Source organism: Salvelinus fontinalis, chromosome 28 (genome assembly GCF_029448725.1).
Source record: "Salvelinus fontinalis isolate EN_2023a chromosome 28, ASM2944872v1, whole genome shotgun sequence".
NCBI lineage: Eukaryota > Metazoa > Chordata > Actinopteri > Salmoniformes > Salmonidae > Salvelinus > Salvelinus fontinalis.
The window spans coordinates 27,110,489-27,127,870 of record NC_074692.1 but is presented as its reverse complement, the minus strand read 5'-3'; the positions used below and the strand labels follow the sequence as shown (position 1 = coordinate 27,127,870).

At 40.8% G+C, this 17,382-nt stretch overlaps 1 protein-coding gene across 14 annotated transcripts in view; it reads right to left on the bottom strand.

The window, feature by feature from the left end:
• Positions 1 to 17,382, bottom strand: part of LOC129826526 (splicing regulator ARVCF-like) — a 378,140-nt gene that overhangs the window by 280,581 nt on the left and 80,177 nt on the right. For all 14 annotated transcript variants that reach the window (XM_055887365.1, XM_055887359.1, XM_055887363.1 and 11 more), the window contains exon 2: positions 16,873 to 16,954. The gene's annotated coding sequence lies outside the window, so the exon portion shown is untranslated. The remainder of the gene's footprint in view (positions 1 to 16,872; positions 16,955 to 17,382) is intronic.

Here is a 17,382-nt window from a genome sequence, read left to right as displayed (position 1 = left end):
TTAGTTTGTTGGTGATGTGGACACCAAGGAACTTGAAGCTCTCAACCTGCTCCACCATAGCTCTGTCGATGAGAATGGGGGCGTGCTCGGTCCTCCTTATCCTGTAGTCCACAATCATCTCCTTTGTCTTGATCACGTTGAGGGAGAGGTTGTTGTCCTGGCAACACACAGCCAGGTCTCTGACCTCCTCCCTATAGGCTGTCTCGTTGTCGGTGATCAGGCCTACCACTGTTGTGTCATCGGCCATAACCAGCCTTTCAAAGCACTTCATGGCTACAGACGTGAGTGCTACGGGTCGGTAGTCATTTAGGCAGGTTACCTTAGTGTTCTTGGGCACAGGGACTATGGTGGTCTGCGTAAAACATGTTGGTATTACAGACTTGGACAGGAAGAGGTTGAAAATATCCGTGAAGACGCCTGCCAGTTGGTCAGCGCATGCTCGCAGTACACGTCCTGGTAATCCGTCTGGCGCTGCGGCCTTGTGAATGTTGACCTGTTTAAAGGTCTTATTCCCATTGGCTGCGGAGAGCGATCACACAGTCTTCCTGAACAGCTGTTGCTCTCATACATGTTTCAGTGTTATTTGCCTCGAAATGAGCATTGAAGTACTTTAGCTTGTTTGGTAGGCCCGTGTCACTGGGCAGCTCTCGGCTGTGCTTCCCTTTGTAACCTGTAATGGTTTGCAAGCCCTGCCACATCCGACGAGCATCAGAGCCAGTGTAGTACGATTCGATCTTAGTCTGTATTGACGCTTTGCCTGTTTGATGGTTTGTCGGAGGGCATAGCGGGATTTCTTATAAGCTTCTGGGTTAGAGTCCCGCTCCTTGAAAGCGGCAGCTCTAGCCTTTAGCTAAGTGTGGATGTTGCCTGTAATCCATGGCTTCTGGTTGGGGTATGTACGTACGGTCACTGTAGGTACGACGTCATCGATGCACTTATTGATGAACCCAATGACTGATGTGGTGTACTCCTCAATGCCATCGGAGGAATCCTGGAACATATTCCAGTCTGTGCTAGCAAACAGTCCTGTAGCTTAGCATCTGCTTCATCTGACCACCTTTTTATTGATCGAGTCACTGGTGCTTCCTGCTTTAATTTTTGCTTGTAAGCAGGAATCAAGAGGATAGAATGTCAGATTTGCCAAATGGAGGGCGAGGGAGAGCTTTGTATGTATCTCTGTGTGTTGAGTAAAGGTAGACAATAGTTTTTTCCCTCTGGTTGCACATTTAACATGCTGATAGAAATTTGGTAAAACGGATTTAAGTTTCCCTGCATTAAAGTCCCCAGCTACTAGCAGCGCCGCCTCTGGGTGAGCGTTTTCCTGTTTGCTTATGGCGGAATACAGGTCATTCAGTGCGGTCTTAGTGCCAGCCTCAGTCTGTGGTGGTGTGTAAACAGCTACGAAAAATACAGATGAAAACTCTCTAGGTGTGGTCTACAGCTTATCATGAGATACTCTACCTCAGGCAAGCAAAACCTCGAGACTTCCTTAGATATCGTGCACCAGCTGTTATTTACAAAAATGCATAGTCCGCATCCCCTTGTCTTACCAGACGCCGCTGTTCTGTCCTGTTGATATTGTCTCCCCACTGGAAGCCCAAGATAGGGGGAGTGGGGGAATCTATCAAATAGCGCACCTCTAACTTTGATTTTACTAATTGCATTTGTACTGTACAATCACATTACAAAATGCTACCAAATAAACCACAATTCATTCATAATACTGTGAATATATACAGTTGAAGTCGGAAGTTTACATACACTTAGGTTGGAGTCATTAAAACTAATTTTTCAACCACTCCACAAATTTCTTGATAACAAACTATTAGGACATTGAGTGTTAGGACATCTACTTTGTGCATTACACAAGTAATTTTTACAAGAATTGTTTACAGATAATTTCACTTATAATTCACTGCATCACAATTCCAGTGGGTCAGAAGTTTACATACACTAAGTTGACTGTGCCTTTAAACAGCTTGGACATTTTCAGAAAATGATCATGGCTTTAGAAGCTTCTGATAGGCTAATTGACATAATTTGAGTCAATTGGAGGTGTACCTGTGGATGTATTTCAAGGCCTACCTTCAAACTCAGTGCCTCTTTGCTTGACATCATGGGAAAATCAAAAGAACTCAGCCAAGACCTCAGAAAACAAATTGTAGACCTCCACAAGTCTGGTTCATCATTGGGAACAATTTCCACACGCCTGAAGGTACCATGTTCATCTGTACAAACAATAGTATGCAAGTATAAACACTATGGGACCACGCAGCCGTCATACCGCTCAGGAAGGAGACGCGTTCTGTCTCTTAGAGATGAACGTACTTTGGTGCGAAAAGTGCAAATCAATCCCAGAACATCAGCAAAGGACCTTGTGTAGATGCTGGAGGAAACAGGTACAAAAGTATCTATATCCACTGTAAAACGAGTCCTATATCGACATAACCTGAAAGGCCGCTCAGCAAGGAAGAAGCCACTGCTCCAAAACCGCCATAAAAAATCCAGACTACGGTTTTCAACTGCACATGGGGACAAAGATCGTACTTTTTGGATTAATGTCCTCTGGTTTGATGAAACAACAATAGAACTGTTTGGCCATAATGACCATTGTTATATTTGGAGGAAAAATGGGGGTTGCTTGCAAGCTGAAGAACACCATCCCAACCGTGAAGCACGGGGGTGGCAGCATCATGTTGTGGGGGTGCTTTGCTGCAGGAGGGTGTGGTGCACTTCACAAAATAGATGGCATCATGAGGGAGGAAAATTATGTGGATATATTGAAGCAACATCTCAAGACATCAGCCAGGAAGTTAAAGCTTGGTTGCAAATTGGTCTTCCAAATGAACAATGACCCCAAGGATACTTCCAAAGTTGTGGCAAAATGGCTTAAGGACATCAAAGTCAAGGTATTGAAGTGACCATCATAAAAGCCCTGACCTCAACCCTATAGAAAATTTGGGGGCAGGACTGAAAAAGCATCTGCGAGCAAGGAGGCCTACAAACCTGACACCGTTACACCAGCTCTGTCAGGAGGAATGGGCCAAAATTCACCCAACTTATTCTGGGAAGCTTGTGGAAGGCCACCCAAAACGTTTGACCCAAGTTAAACAATTTAAAAGGCAAGGCTACCAAATACTAATTGAGTGTTATTAAACTTCTGAACCACTGGGAATGTGATGAAAGAAAGAAAAGCTGAAATAAATCATTCTCTCTACTATTATTCTGACATTTCACATTCTTAAAATAAAGTGGTGATCCTAACTGACCTAAGACAGGGAATTTTTACTTGGATTAAATGTCAGGAATTGTGAAAAACTGAGTTTAAATGTACTTGGCTAAGGTGTATGTAAACTTCCGACTTCAACTGTAGTTTCACAGACATATTTTGGACATATTTTTTTCTTATTTGTGCGAAATCATTAAGAATAAATTAAAAACATTCTGCACACCACCAAGGTGAATTGGTTTAGTCTTGACTCTTGGTTGACAGTGTTGGGGGATGGGTAATGTATTGATGCTCGAGTGCCAAATCAACACAAATTTGTTTCTATTTGTCTTTGTTACTTCTTTTTGATATTTATAAGTCTTATTTTGTATAAACTTTTATATTGTTTTAAATGTTATGATTATTTATTTGTGTTGTTCCAAATGTCTGAATAAAAACGACAGTTAGTGCAGAATGGTGGTTGGGTGGGGGTTCTCCCAGGGAGTCATACAAGCTAGAACCACCAGTGCTTACACGTATTATGTGTGAAATTAGTTTGGGTATAGATCAGGTGTAGTTTCGATGGGCTGGCAGTGCCGGCTGACTTGCATCGTATGTTTCCCGCTCATCAACTCATCAATATGTTTTCATTATTCTAAAGTCCTACTTCAACATGTAGCATGTTGTTGTTTCCATGACAGTAAATTTGATTAGTAATAGAGTTATAGTAATTAGAACAGTCCCATAGCAGCTTATTTTTACAAAGTAAAACGTAAAAGAGAATAATATGAACCCGTAAGGCCCGAGGTCAAATGATTTGCTGCTGGTAAATAGGCGTAACACAAACTCATCATTACACGTTTGTCTTTCTAAATTAAATCAACTTCTTCACCCTCCTTATCATTCAGTTAGGCCTAATTTAAATTCAATTGTGAGGTAAGGTGCACAATTATCACCCATTTGTCATTCATTCAGTGAGGAGAGAGAGCGCCTGGCTGGGTACTAACATCCTACAGCACATTGTCTTGGCGGGTTAAGTTAGGAATAGGTGTGCCATTTTTTCCTGCTTGTGACAAATGAGCAGTGTAAAATACAAACATTTAGGAAAAGTCAGGGAAGGAGCAGGACATATCTTTTTTGGGGGGGCATATTTCTATTTATTTACAAAATCTAACATCAGTGTTAAATACACATGAGAGAATGCACTGTTCTGCTTCAGTTACAACACAATGCTTTGGTTCTAAACAAGAGGAAAATACAACCATGAATCAAACTTTTGTGAAGCATTAAGCCTGCTTAAACATTTCTACTGGCCTGACTTCAGTTGTTACCTCTTTTTATTTGGGATGAGAAATACACAAATAGAGTGGTAAATGTTGAAATAGCTCATGTTCCGTCAGCTGCGACATAGAGGGCGTGGCTGACAAATTACTTTCTCACTTTTTTTGCAAACTTTCCATGCAACTTGGATGGTATCTTGAGAAAATCGACTAGAATGAACATTCCGAATCAGAAAGGGAAGAGCAGTACACCCACGGCCAACAACGGACATATTATTCTCTGAATACACCACAAGCTTAATTAGTAGTAATTCAAATCTGCTTGTGTGAAAATATTCTAATCAGTTTGATTGCAAATAAAAATCGTATTTTTCCCCATCCACACACAACCAATTAATTAGCATACCAATAGCAACATAAAACATGTAGGAGCAAAATCCTATCGGGACACAATTTGAGGAGGCGACTAGAATATTTGCAATGCTGTTTATGGAGAACAAAGCGTATTGTTTACTACATACACTAGATAATAAATCCTCCATTTTCTCCTTTCACGCTAATGAAGTTAAGTCTTTGTTCTGCATTTTCAAGATCTGCATTATTAGTAGTGATTAGATGTAAGGGGTCTGTAATGATTAGAATCATAAAAAAAAGAAAAATATACTAACAATGTTGAAAAATTAAGTACAGTATTAAAAATAGAATTGGTTCAAATTCTATCCAATACATATCCATACAAATCTTTGTGTCTCACAGGACCTTAAATAAGTCTAGGGAACAAATGAGACATTTTAGAGAAGTCGTAAACAGATGTCCATAGATAGACAGCAGGCTAGTGGAGATCTCTGTATTAAAAGACTCTTAGTAGTAAGTAATACTAAAAATTACCCAAGACCAGTGGTCACCAACCGATCGCTCAGGGACTGGTGGTGGTAGGTGCACTTGATTCAGCAGCCCTAGCACCGGGAAGGCAAAGTGTTCCCATTTTGAACCATTTCATGTGTCTGAAGGTAGAACTCCCCCTACCCAGCAGGCCCAGAGAGCAAATCAAGTGCACCTATAGACATACCGCTGGCCAATCAGATAGCTCAGATCACCGTGTCTGTACAGTTTCCTCAACCATAGACTGTAAAAAGAAGTCTCGAATGCACAGAAAAGTTGATACTGTGAGATTTCAAAACCATGACTAGTGAAAGACAACAAATACAGGAAAGAGCTGCTGTTTTCATAAGTAAATGGATGTTTAAGATGTTATTCAGTACTGTCAACACTTTGCACATTCAACACTTTTATAATCCATAAAATATGCGTTCTCCCTACTTCCACTCATGCTACAACCAGCACTGCAACTGCAATTAATGAGTTTAGCAAGTGTTCTGATAAGCTTGCGTTATTATTAGTGGCTTGTTTCTTTTTAAACATCATGCAATATTTCACTTTCATAGGAGTTACAACATGAATTGGAGCATGAGGCAGAAATAATGTAACGTGACTTGAGTTTCACCATCAGTTGGAAGACTGTCCCCTTTTCTCAGAGGGAGGGAGAGCGGAGGGACGGTGAGTAGGTGAGAGGCAGCTAATTTCTAAATGGTCTGAGAAGAACAACATTGGCAGGGCAATTCAAACATAGCCAATATGCAGTGATAATGTATTGGACCTATAGCCTACTGCCCAAAACCTCATTGCTACAGAACTGTTTTTAATTGGTTAATGTGCATATACTTACGTTTTTTAAGTCACGTAGATCTCTGCTTGCATTTTAACTCAAAGTGATCTTGACTCGGAAAAGGTTGGTGACCGCTGGCCCACTGTAGACTCTCCTCAATACAGAAACTTGAATATGAACATTCAAATGGAACTTCATATTGTGCAAATACAACCGCCGCATCATCATAATAGAGAAAACATAGAGTAAGCCTCACAAGAGGCTGGTGAGGGGAGGACGGCTCATAATAAATGGCTGGAATAGATTAAATGGAGTGCTATTAAACACATGAAAACCAATGGTTTGATACCATTCCATGATTCCGTTCCAGCCATTACTTAGGTCCCACCAGTCACCTGTGGTATGCCAACTACTTTCTATATATACACTGAACAAAAATATAAATGCAACAATTTCAAAGAAATGTAACTCAGTAAAATCATATAAGAAAATCTGTGAATTGAAATAAATAAATTAGGCCCTAATATTATGGATTTCACATGACTAGGCAGGGGCGCAGCCATGGGTGGGACTGGGAGGGTATAGGCCCACCCACTGGGGAGCCAGGCCAAGCCAATCAGAATTAGATTTTCCTCACAAAAGGCCTTTATTAGAGACAGAAATACTCCTCAGCCCCCACCCTGCTAGAGAACAGCACAAGGTGCACCTATGTAAAGATCATGCTTCATGTTTAATCAGCTTCTTTATATGCCACACATGTCATGTGGATGGATTATCTTGGCAAAGGAGAAATTTGTGCATAGATTTTGAGAGAAATACGCTTTTGTGTGTATGGAACTTTTCTGGGCTCTTATTTCAGCTTATGAAACATGGAACCAACACTTTTCATGTTGCATTTATATTTTTGTTCAGTATAATTATAATTTCCAGAAAAATCTTCAATATGACTTTAGGAGAGTATTAGATGATAGTGGCTGGGTGTGATGGTCTGTGCTGTGCTGTGTGGTCCCATCAGCGAGCGAGGCGTGATGCATGAAGAACAGTCATGCAGCCACACAGACCGCATAGCACAGGAGATCCCAAGATTAGTCACACTAAGGCCCCAAGCTGCTCACAGACTCCCCTCACAGCACCACCACGAATCCCAAAAAGTAATACTACATCCCAATCACCACCACAGCATCATTACAATACAAGATACATAATGGACTTATAGGCTACCTACCAGCAGTCAAAAATACAGCCAAAGTCACCACCGCAAGGGCAGTGCAATACAATACAGACACTCTACACCACCACAAGGGACAGGACAATACAGAATACTGTCCATAATGTAACAGCGTAATACAGCCACATAAACCACTAGAAGGACACAACCATTAAGACCAGGAAGATATAGCCTTTATATACACAGAATACACACATTACTATAAGATAAACAGCTTTATCCAACAATGATCAATATATGGCCACAAATACCTTAATCCACAAGCGCTAGGTGGGTAAATGAGGCGGTAGACACTGAACTCTACAAACTCTCAATACCTCCTTTACAATGCAGTGCTCTGCCCGTGATACAGAGTGAAGGCATTTAAAGTGGCAAGTTTAGTGCAGCAAATACACAGCGCCCTTGACTTTGATGCAGCAGAGACCTAATGACTTCACAGTTTATGAGCTGAGAAAGGGGGGAGCTGAGGAACTAACCACAGCGCAGCTGCTACAGTAGCCTGTAAATCCAGTAAATCCACTATTTACTTCACATCAACAGAGTTGAGCAGCGACTAGTGTGGGCTGACATTGTCCCGTGTAATTGCATGATATTCTTTGGGTGCTGAAAATGATAAGAACGTCATTTTATGTTATTCCGCAAGGTCGAGTCAGGCCACACTAGTCACCGCTCAACTCTGTTGATGTGAAGTACATTGTGGACTTTAGTTTCACTTGACTACTGCTGCTACTGCTATAGGCCTAATGTGCTTTCCAAACCCTTTATCTATAATGAATTCATTAAACAGGACAAGGGAGACTGAACGGAGGGCATGCGGGGCAGAGAAGTCAACTCAAATTTAAATCAGTTGGTTCCATGCAATAATACCTGCTCTAGTCTGGCTCTATATTCAGTCTACGTTGTGTCTTCACTAAGGAACAGGCAATCTTCCACACGGGTAATGATGCAGATGTCTCTTATCTCGTTTCACTCTCTAAGAGCATCTCTGTGTAAGTTGTTGTGGGAAATGACATGTTACAGGTGTCTGGCTCTACTAAGTGAAACTGAAAGCATCCGGATTCACACACAAACACTTTGGTAACTACGTTGATAGACCTAGTCATCAACCAGAATAAAGGCACATGTCTCCAAACAGGGTGCCAAGTGGAGACGTAAAAATAAGTTAATCTCACTCGCTGTCCATGATGATATGCGTATTTACTAATAGTTTAGAAATAGTTTAATATTAATGCTTACTCATTAATGTTAAAAAGTGTTACCCATATTTGCAATCTTTTGATAGTTGAATGACTGGCTTCCAATAGGGTGCCAAGGGGAGTCCTAAAGAAGTTCCTCTCCCTCGCTGTCCATTAACTTATTCAAGTGTTATTCCGAGGTCCACTAAGATGGTCTCCATGTCGCAAATGATAAGCAGCAACCTCCATGTATTTCGGATTGCGTGTAAATCAAAATGAGTTATAAACAATACTAGAAGAGTTCCTTGAATCCTGGGGACTGCATGACAATAAATCATTTCAGAGACTCCAAGCCCTAAATGTCACGAGGGGTAACAATACTTCTCTCATAAAATTATCCCCATTAATCACCCCCCAATGTTTTATGGGAAACAGCCCGCAAACGATGACACCCAAATAAATGTGGGTGCCTTCATATCTACACGTTTAAAAGAGATTCATTTAGAGTAAATTCTTAATTATTTTTGCAATAAGCAGTTGCAGTTCACTGGGCTGTGGGCCAGAGAGGTCTCTTCTTCTTTTAATAAAAACAAAACAGAACAGAATAGAGACTGTATAAAGGTGGCAGAGAGGACATGAGGCTATAGGCCTGTGACCGTGAGAGAGCTGAGATTTCCATCCCAATGCCTGGATGTCTGCCTGTCAGGTACTGCCTAATTATCAACCGTACTCTGAACATTTTAATGGCAGCTGCCAAAATTAGCAAAAGTTTATTTTAAAAGTTTATTTGACCGCTGAACAAAGTTGGATTGTTTTCTTCAAAGTTGGTTGTGAGCATATACTGTAGTTGAGATATGCTAACCTCAAATTTATTCATAAAAGTTAGGCGGCATGTAGCCTTGTGATTAGAGCATTGGGCCAGTAACCGAAAGGTGGCTAGATCGTATCCCGGAGCTGACAAGGTAAAGATCTATCATTCTGCCCCTGAACAAGGCAGTTAACCCACTGTTCCTAGGCTGTCATTGTAAATGAGAATGTGTTCTTAACTGTCTAGTTAAATAAATAAAAAATAGGCCTAGAAGTTAAAACTCTAATGCACTGCAGACCCTCAAATCTAACACATTATCTACACCAGTTAAAACTCCCTTAATCATTAGCATAGGGCCAATTACAAACACTCAAATCCTAAGCTTATCTTCAGGTTGAGATTTAAAAGTATCTGTGAGCTGTGGCAGATTTATGTATTTTAAACAGCGAGCATAGCACTACTTAAAAGGGTATCCCACATATATTGGTCATTCATAAAGGGAAAGAAAATATGCCTGTAAGATTACATTATGTATATCTACCTGGAGCCACATACAATATAAAAAAAGAACCCCTCTTAACAATGTCTCACACAATGACTAACAGCTGCTTCCATAAATAAAATGCAGCGCTAGGTAACAAGTGTATTGTGTATAGAAAGGTCACCCAGTGCTCCAGGTTGAGTTGCAGTGCAGACAGTGCATTGTTTCTCCAGGAACCATTGACTTGACAAAGCGGCGATGGCTTGACCCTGCTTAAATGTCAATCTGTTGAAAAATACCTCACCACAAATGGCTGTTCACACGTCCCAGCAGCCTGGGAAAAGAATCCATTGTGAGGGGTCAGTGGCAGCGCAGGCTTGATAATTCACAGCTAAAATGGCAGAATAACAACGTTTGTGTTTGGAGTGAACTCAGATGGGCAGAGGTCGCACTGTACTGTACGGTGGCAGGAGGAGGAAGTGAACAAAAATTTAAACGCAACATTTAAAGTGTTGGGCCCATGTTTCAGGAGCTGAAATAAAAGATCCCAGAAATGTTCCACACGCACAAAATGTATCTCAAATGTTGTGCACAAATTTGTTTGTTAGTGAGCATTTTTCCTTCGCCAAGAAGGGGGGATGCTGAGGAGTGTTATGTCTCTAATAAAGCCCTTTTGTGGGGAAAAACTAATTCTGATTGGCTGGGCCTGGCTCCCCAGTGGGTGGGCCTATGCCCTCCCAGTCCCACCCATGGCTGTGCCCCTGCCCAGTCATGTGAAATCCATTGATTAAGGCCTAATTCATTTATTTCAACTGACTGATTTCCTTATATGAACAGTAACTCAGTAGAAACTTTGAAAATGTTGCATTTATATTTTTATTCAGTATAAAAACTCCACCACAGTAGCAGCTTGAGGTGAATAGAGAAGCAGAGAGGAAACTAGTTACAAACTGCAGGTTTACAGTGTGTGTCTCAAATGGCACACGGAATATGTAGTGCACTACTTTTGACGAGGGCCATAAAAAGTAGTGCAATATAATATAGTAGAGATACTCTGATAGGGAACAGGATGTCATTTGGGACACAGTCTGTATCTCGGATCGAGGACCATCGCTCACTAACAAGATGTCAGAGTCCGGCCATCTTGTCATTTGTGAAGGCGGAGAGAGGAGCACTTTTAAATCTCTTGCAGAGCAGAACAGTCTTTACATCTCTCTCCTCCTGCACCAAGCGAGCCCCGAGCCCCGATGCTGATACGCACATCCAGTGCTAGGCCATAACTCCTAGGAGAGATACGAGATTCTGTTCTAGTGATGGACTACCTCCCTCCATCAGTATGGTGTAAACGATCCAGCCACGACAGTCAGCTATTCCCTCTCTAGCTTGACAAAAAGATACGTCAGAATAAACAAAGTCAGCTGTGTCCTCTCTGGTTACCTTTCATACACTTTTGCCATTCAGTCCATGCCAGCTGGAAAAGGCTATACTCCTGACCTGCAATCCGATATTTCATTTCAGACTTGGTTAGAATGGTTAGGGTTAAACTTCTCTAGGATAGGGGGCAGCATTTTCACTTGGATTTTCACTTGGATAAATAGCGTGCCCAATTTCAACTTCCTTCTACTCATCCCCAGAATATAAGATATGCATATTATTAGTACATTTGGATAGGAAACACTCTGAAGTTTCTAAAACTGTTTGTATCATGTCTGTAAGTATAACATAACTTATGTAGCAGGCAAAACCCCGAGGACTAACCATTCATTTATTTCTTTATTTTAGGTCACTGTCTGTTCAATGTGTTTTCTTTGGGATACTGGATTTCTAATCACCCTGTTTTCAGTTCCTACCGCTTCCACTGGATGTCACCAGTCTTTGGAAATAGTTTGAGGTTATTCCTTTGTGCAATGAAGAAGTAAGGCCATCTGGAAACAGTGTAACGTCATGTGTACTGTTTGAGAGTTGCGCAAGACTAGAAAAGTAGCGTTAGTTTGTTGATCTCCTGTATTGAAAACAGACAGACCCGTCTTCAATTTGATCGATTAGTAACATTTACAAATACCTTAAATTGTATTACAAAAGTAGTATGAAATGTTTTAGCAAAGTTTAGAGGTAATTTTTGAGATATTTTGTGGTGACGTTGCGCCAAATAAATGGACAATTTGGATATATATGGACGGAATTAATCGAACAAAAGGACCATTTGTGATGTTTATGGGACATATTGGAGTGCCAACAAAAGAATCTCGTCAAAGGTAAGGCATGATTTATATTTTATTTCTGCGTTTTGTGTCATGCCTGCAGGGTTGAAATATGCTACACTCTCTTTGTTTACTGTTGTGCTATCATCAGATAATAGCATCTTATGCTTTCGCCGAAAAGCCTTTTTGAAATCTGACATGCTGGCTGGATTCACAACGAGTGTAGCTTTAATTTGGTATCTTACATGTGTGATTCAATGAAAGTTTGATTTTATATCATTTTTGGGAATTTGGCGCTCTACATTTTCCCTGGCTATTGGCCAAGTGGGACAGTACCGTCCCACATATCCCAGATTAAGGTAAGGTGGTCATTGTAAATAATAAATTTGTTCTTAGCTGACTTGCCTAGTTAAATAAAGGTTACACATTTAAAAAAGGGTCAGTGTAAGATTTTGGTTAGTTGTTTTGGAGGTCAGTAGTGTCCTTATAGCCTCTCCCATACCAAAACGCCACAACTGAACACTTTGAGCAGCCAGACTCAAGATTCACTTTAATTACTTGACAACATCTAGACTCAGTGTACTGGTAAATCAACGGCTAAAGAGACTCGGCTGTGGAAGAGCGAGAGCGAGAAATAGGCTAAAGTATTGCACCCTGCAATAAATAGGTTCACGTTTAGTGCAGAGCTCCTAGGCAACCAACATCAAGGCTACAACATGTTAGTCAGGTGGCAACAGAACTGTAGTACTTTCATTCAGATCAGGGACATCACCACTGAGGGATATAAGAAAGCCCACAACAACAACTAAAGTCAAACTGTCACAGACAATAATAAAGAATACATTCTGTCTAGCATAATTCATTTATATTACTAAACTTTTAACCAGAACCCCCACCATTCACTGAAGATAAAGGATGTGCCTTAATAACAGACTAGTATGCCCACTGTAAATTTGAATACATTTTAAAATTACGAGCGTAGTTGGTTTAGCCGCAGAAAAAAAGGAGCAATCCACCCACTAGCCATGATTGGATGTGATAACGAGTGGGCTGGAGTTCTGATTGGTCTGCCATGTAGCTCGCTTCTGTCTATAACATGAGCTGGTCAGTATGTGTAGGTAATCCTTTCTAACACATAAAAAAAGATACCACCTAGTAGAACTGCATAAGTGTTGCTCTCCACTTTCTGGAGGACCGAGTTTTGAAATGCGCAGAATTAGAGTATTATAGCTAAAGAGATAGAGAAAATTCTGCATTTTGATTGCAAATATAGTGGCTTGCGAAAGTATTCAACCCTGTCACATTTTTCCTATTTTGTTGCCTTACAACCTGGAATTAAAATAGCTTTTGGGGGGGGTTGTATCATTTGATTTACACAACATGCCTACCACTTTGAAGATGCAACATATTTTTTGTTGTGAAACAAACAAGATTTTTTTTTTTTTAAATGAAAACTTGATCGTGCATAACTATTCACCCCCCCAAAGTCAATACTTTGTAGAGACACCTTTTTCAGCACTTACAGCTGCAAGTCTTTTGGGGTACGTCTCTATAAGCTTGGCATATCTAGCCACTGGGATTTTGCCCATTCTTCAAGGCAAAACTGCTCCAGGGATGGTTATTATGGGGTGATGAGAGGTGTTGGGTTTGCGCCAAACATAGCATTTTCCTTGATGGCCAAAAAGCTCAATTTTGGTCTTATCTAACCAGAGTACCTTCTTCCATATGTTTGGGGAGTCTCCCACATGCCTTTTGGCGAACACCAAACGTGTTTGCTTTTTTCTTTCTTTAAGCAATGGCTTTTTTTTCTGGCCACTCTTCCATAAAGCCCAACTCTGTGGAGTGTACGGCTTAGTGGTCCTATGGACAGATACTCCAATCACTGTGGAGCTTTGCAGCTCCTTCAGGGTTCTCTTTGGTCTCTTTGTTGCCTCTGATTAATGCCCTCCTTGCCTGGTCTGTGAGTTTTGGTGGGTGGCCTTCTCTTGGCAGGTTTGTTGTGGTGCCATATTCTTTCCATTTTTTAATAATGGATTTAATGGTGCTACATGGGATGTTCAACGTTTCTGATATTTTTTTATAACCCAACCCTGATCTGTACTTCTCCACAACTTTGTCCCTGACCTGTTTTGAGAGCTCCTTGGTCTTCATGGTGCTGCTTGCTTGGTGGTGCTCCTTGCTTAGTGGTGTTGCAGACATTGGGGCCGTTCAGAACAGGTGTTTATCTACTGAGATCATGTGACAGATCATGTGACACTTAGATTGCACACAGGTGGACTTTATTTAACTAATTATGTGACTTCTGAAGGTAATTGGTTGCACCAGATCTTATTTAGGGGCTTCATAGCAAAGGGGTTGAATACATATGCACGCACCACTTTTCCGTTTATTATTTTTTAGAATTCTTTGAAACAAATGATTTTTTAAATTTCACTTTACAAATTTGGACTATTTTGTGTATGTCCATTACATGAAATCCAATTAAAAATAAATTACAGGTTGTAATGCAACAAAATAGGAAAAAAATCCAAGGGGGGTGAATACTTTTGCAAGGCACTGTATCTTGATTAGATAAGTATTCAACCACCTGAATCAATACATGTTAGAATTAACTTTGGCAGCGATTACAGCTGTGAGTCTTTCTGGGTAAGTCTCTAAGAGATTTCCACACCTGGATTGTACAATATTTGCCCAATATATTTGTTTTTATTCTTCAAGCTCTGTCAAGTTAGTTGTTGATCATTGCTAGACAGAATTTTAAAGTCTGCCATGGAGTTTCAAGCTGATTTAGGTCAAAACTCTAACTAGGCCACATTCACATTCCATGTGGTCCTGGTAAGCTTGGTAAGCAACTCCAGTGTATATTTCGCCTTGTGTTTTCAGTAATTGTCCTGCTGAAAGGTGAATTTGTCTCCCAGTGTCTGGTGGAAATCAGACTGAAGCAATTGTTCCTCTTTCCACTTAGCTATATTTTTAGATCAGTACAGTATAAGAAAACCAGTCTGTTTTTCCATCTGATATAATTGGAAAAGGAATATGAGGGCACGTTAAACCCAAAGACATGGGGGCATCACAAATAGCACCCTATTCCCATATAGTGCACTACTTTTGACCATGGCCATGAAAAGTAGTGAACTATAATATAGTAGAGATACTCTGATAGGGAAGTATCGAGGCCCAATGCTCTCACTAACAGGAAATGACAAGTCCGCCATCATGTCATTTGTGAAGGCGGAGAGAGGAGCACTTTTAAATCTCTTGCAGAGCAGAACAGTCTTTACATCTCTCTCCTCCTGCACCAAGCGAGCCCCGAGCCCCGATGCTGATATGCACATCCAGTGCTAGGCCATAACTCCTGGGAGAGATACGAGATTCTGTTCTAGTGATGGACTACCTCCCTCCATCAGTATGGTGTAAACGATCCAGCCACGACAGTCAGCTATTCCCTCTCTAGCTTGACAAAAAGATACGTCAGAATAAACAAAGTCAGCTGTGTCCTCTCTGGTTACCTTTCATACACTTTGCCATTCAGTCCATGCCAGCTGGAAAAGGCTGTACTCCTGACCTGCAAGCCGATATTTTATTTCAGACTTGGTTAAAATTAGGTTATGGTTTGGGTTAAGGTAAGGGTCAGTGTAAGATTTTGGTTAGTTGTTTTGGAGGTCAGTAGTGTCCTTATAGCCTCTCCCATGCCAAAAAGCCACAACTGACCACTTTGAGCAGCCAGACTCAAGATTCACTTTAATTACTTGACAACATCTAGACTCAGTGTACCGGTAAATCAACGGCTAAAGAGACTCGGCTGTGGAAGAGCGAGAGCGAGAAATAGGCTAAAGTATTGCACCCTGCAATAAATAGGTTCACGTTTAGTGCAGAGCTCCTAGGCAACCAACATCAAGGCTACAACATGTTAGTCAGGTGGCAACAGAACTGTTCTACTTTCATTCAGACCAGGGATATCACATACAGATAAAGGATGTGTCCTGATTGCTACTGGGTCAGTGATGATTGTTATTAGCCTCGGCCTACATTAGATGGGTTTACAGAATTTACTCATGAGTGTTTAACAGATTAGCACAGGCTCATTGGTGCCTGATAAAGTGAAAAGGCTTGTTCCACATTGCATTCATTAGTGAGTAGGCACACTTAAACCCAGGCTTGAAAATGTTGAAGGCTATTCAGGGGAGCTTGATCAAACCTATTATATTTCAGAATGTAAGGTTGAAACGTTTTAATCATTGTAAACTACCGTTCCAAGTGGATTGATTTTTGATATCTATTGATTTTCAGAGTATGCTCTAACACAGACCCATGCATCTTGGCCCACCGGTGATTCACTTTAGCTAATCTAATTCTGGGAGGGAAATATTTATTGTTGTTGCGTTTTAAATTCTATTCCATTTCCAAGCCGTTCCACTCTGATCTATCCTATATGTTAATCCATGTTTAGAAAACAACATTCATTAAATCAGGATATCATATTGACACTGTACTTTTTATAACACGTCACTTAGCTACATTACTAGATCAGTAGAGTATAAGAAGACCAGTCTGTTTTTCCATCTGATATAATTGGAAAGGGAATGAGAGGGCACGCTAAACCCTAAGACATGGTCTGCATCTCAAATAGCGCCTTATTGCCTATGTAGTGTACTACTTTTGATCAGGGCTGTCTGTCAAAAGTAGTGCACTATACAGGGATAGGGTACCATTTTTAGACGCATCCATAGAATAGCTGTGCAATCAGACCAGACACTACAGCCTGTGATATAAATCTACTGGTTAGGCCTACATCAGGGCAGATAGGAAATGGGGATGGACTCACCTTTGGCTGAAGAGAAAGACCCATAAAAACCTCAGCACGGGTGGACATTTATCAGAGGGCCACTGCAACTGTGCTGCTACACCTGCAAGACAAAACCAGATGTTATTTATGCTGCTCGCTTCATCACATATAATAGGTCCAGTGTCATGGCAAAATGAATGTACCTTCCATACTAGAAATATAATAATGTGATCAAAATAACACATTGTGCCGTTCTGGAGCTTTGCAAGCTCTGACCCAACTTTTCTTTGATTACTGCATTGTTGGGTTTAGAGCTTGCAAGAAAGGCATTCCTCTGTACTTGTGCACGTGATATTAAAACTTGAAACTTAAAGTAGGTCATTATACAACTGATATGCCAAGATAAATTATTCTAAAACATGGTTTGATCTGTTGGCTGCTAAACCCAGTAAGGCACTTCTCCCATGTCTTTTCACACTGGCCTAATTCATTCCAACAACCCAGTTGACCTTTGGCCCGTCTCAGTCACCAAAGAGGATATTTCTATCA